Below are 3,382 nucleotides of genomic sequence, written 5' to 3'. Positions count from 1 at the left end.
AACAAGTGCCATATGCATTGCATTGTATTGTTTTTCAATACAGTTTTATTTTAGTAGATAAAATTGTTTCTTACGAAATCACCATAGAATTATACAACTTACTCTTTCAGGGTTGGTTGAATAAGTATCTAAAGACATTTAAGCGTGACAGACACGTGCCGCGGCAGATAAAATAATATCCTTCTAAAAAATGTCTATTATCGTATTTATATCTATCGTAACATGGCCGCACAGACGCCGACAGACATACATCGATGCGACAGCCACATGGTAGTGTAGAAGAATTTTATTCTGTCTACCACGACACGTGTCTGGCACACTATGTCTGTAAAGTGTCATTTTATGGAACTTGCTAACTATGTAAACAAACCGCCATATTGAAACTGTCAAAAAATATGAAGTGACTTCTGTTTACATAGTTAGCAAGTTATATAGAATGACACTTAGATATACACCGACCTTCAATCGTGACAAACTCCGTATTTTGATGACTATTCTATTCCAGGTGGCATTAAGCCAGAGCATCAGATGCCCAGCCATGTGCGGGCCTAAAGTGGCTGCCACCATCGCGCCCACCGTCATACCTACTGCCGCCCCCACCATCGTCGACGGCAATGTCGTCCAATCCCTCATCGATACCCTCCAACTCTTCATCGTCAGCGACTTAATAGCTGACACCCTACCCGAAAAGAACTGCTGCATCCAAACAGTACCAGACACCCCCTACATCCTAGAATACGATAATGGCGGTGTCATTGAATACGAGCTTATCTTCGATAGGGACTGCACTTGTAACACGTCCACAGACTGCACGAGTTGCCTGCCTAAATGCGGTTGCGAGTATGTGACTGCTTTGGTACCGAGGAAGTGCGTGAACTGTGATCAGTTGATCATGCCCCCTTGCGCTTCTGAGCTCCCCTGCGGCCTTGGTTACATGCCTGGCGGTGTTCCAGTGGTGGCTAAGGCTTTTGCTCCATGCTCTAAAGGGTGTGGATGCGGATGTGGATGTGGGTGCGGATGCGGATGCTCGGCAATCCCTATCTGTTCTCCTTGCAGTTGCGCGGCGTTATCGGTCCCATTGTGTCCAAATTTGTCACCGTTTTGTAAGACAATTATTTTGTAATTTAGGTAAGTTTGTATTATATATGTGTGTTGTATTAAACTTTTTTATTAAATGAAGTACGTGTTTTTTCTTTCCAAATGACATACAAATGTGTTTATAGAATTCATCTTACGAAGCTGACAATAGAAAGGTTAGGTTACGAAACCATTATCTGGTTTTCAATTCATGAACGTGGCTGCCATCTTTCAGTGTCATTCGTCCCATTTCCAATACAAAATGAACACACATAGGGTAAAGGCACCAGTAGTCAGCCTTATAACGACTTTTTTAAGTTTAAACGTTCGGCATTTCTACAGGATTAGTCGGATAATTAAAAAGATGACATGGTTAGATCAATTGTTTATCATAGTTTTAAAACAAAATATTTAAAAAAATAACAATCCTCTTTATAATATCTCTAATTAAGTTTAAACAAAAAGTGTCACTTTTCTCCAGTAGTCAGCCTCCAAAATCCAGTAAGCAGCCTCTGTGTACCCAGTACTCAGCCTATATAAACTATTCATAATAATTAGATCAAAATCACTGATATTTATATCAAAATCAACGATATTATAATATTTATTTTTTCTTTATAATTTTTGTTATCGTTATTGTAGTTAGTTGTAGTTTTTTATTTAAGTAAGTTTATAATTTTTTGCATATATCAAAATCAACAATGTTATAATATCTATTTTTTATTTATAATTTTAGTTATTGTTATTGTAGTTAGTTCTAGTTTTTAATTTTAGTTTATAATTTTTTTGCATATTATATGTATTACTTACCTACTTGTTTACTTATTGTAAAAAATCTTATAGGTACATACAATTTTTATGACACGAAATTTGTTGGCCATAGGTACATTAGGTACTTAATTAACTAACACTATTCTTGCAAACTAAGAATCGCAATATTTATTTTCTAATAATTAATCCGTCAAAAATTAACGAGGTAAATCAGGTAATATATAATTATGTTCCTAGTAAGTATTCGGTAAAAAATAATTAATCGAGTCTATGCAGATCTACTAATTATCATTAATAAACAAAGTCATATACCGACCAGGAAAAAGCAAAAAGAAAGTTATGTATAGTTAACGTCAAAAATATGTATACACTTTTGAACCTTATTTCAATGGGATAGGGTTTAAAAATGTAGACATATTTTTGGCGGCGACGTACCAAGCAAGGTCAATGGCTGAGTACTGGATCCGCGAAACCCAGTGCTCAGCCGCATTAAAACGTTATTTCAAATGCGGCTGACTACTGGGTTTTACTTTAAATTGACTAGGGCATGCCTAACTAAATTTGAAAATGTAAATTTAACGTTCCTAACGGTCGCATTGGCTCGAAAATAATAAAATAAACGAATAACCCAAAGGTCAGCCGTGGGGGGCTGGGCACTGGATTCTTTGGAAAAAAGTGTTATCCAGTGGCCAGCCCCCACAATTTATAAGTAAATTATTGATATTTTCATTCAAATATAATGCAATTTAATAGATAAACTAATAAATAAACCAATCAATACAAAAACAATAACTTTTAACATTAAAACATAGTTTTTCTTGCCTGTTAAGAGAACACCACGAGCAGTAAAAAATATGGCGGACATGACACAATTGCACTCGTCGACAAACAGCACCTGTATGAACGAGTATATTTCTTCCCCCCGTTCCCTCACCGCACCTGTCGTGTGACGTATTAACCAATAAGGAATCAAAGCTCCTATTTGAGTACTCGCGATTTGTTTAAACGAATATACCAGATATTTATGACCAATAAACGACTCAAAAGGCTGACCACTGGTACCCGGCTACCACTGGTGCTGTTACCCTACCTAGGTGTTCTTGGCTGTATTAAAAATAAGAGGGGGTTTTTGAGATTAGCCCTTAAACACCAATGTATAATGTTATTAATCATTTATTTACAAACAAGATATATACAGTGGTATTATATTACTAAAAGAAATTAAAAACTAGCTTAAATCTAAAATAGGCCATATGTTATTATATTTTATATCGTTTATTATGTAAACGACCTGTTGCTTATTAATCAATTTCACATAGATTTCACATTAGCAAACAGATATAATTATTCAACAGATAAAAACTTGATAAAATAAAGCGCAAATAAATATAAACAGCCGCTTAGGTTCATTTCGAACTTAATTTGGCTTAAACAGTCTAATAAACAAGAGGGAATAAAAAAGTTATAATTTATACAAAAATAATAATGGCACTAAAAGCATTTACGGTATTGTGTCTTTTGGCCTTGCAGTATA

This window comes from Cydia amplana, chromosome 24 (assembly GCF_948474715.1).
Source record: "Cydia amplana chromosome 24, ilCydAmpl1.1, whole genome shotgun sequence".
Classification (NCBI taxonomy): domain Eukaryota; kingdom Metazoa; phylum Arthropoda; class Insecta; order Lepidoptera; family Tortricidae; genus Cydia; species Cydia amplana.
This window is presented reverse-complemented; position numbering follows the sequence as displayed.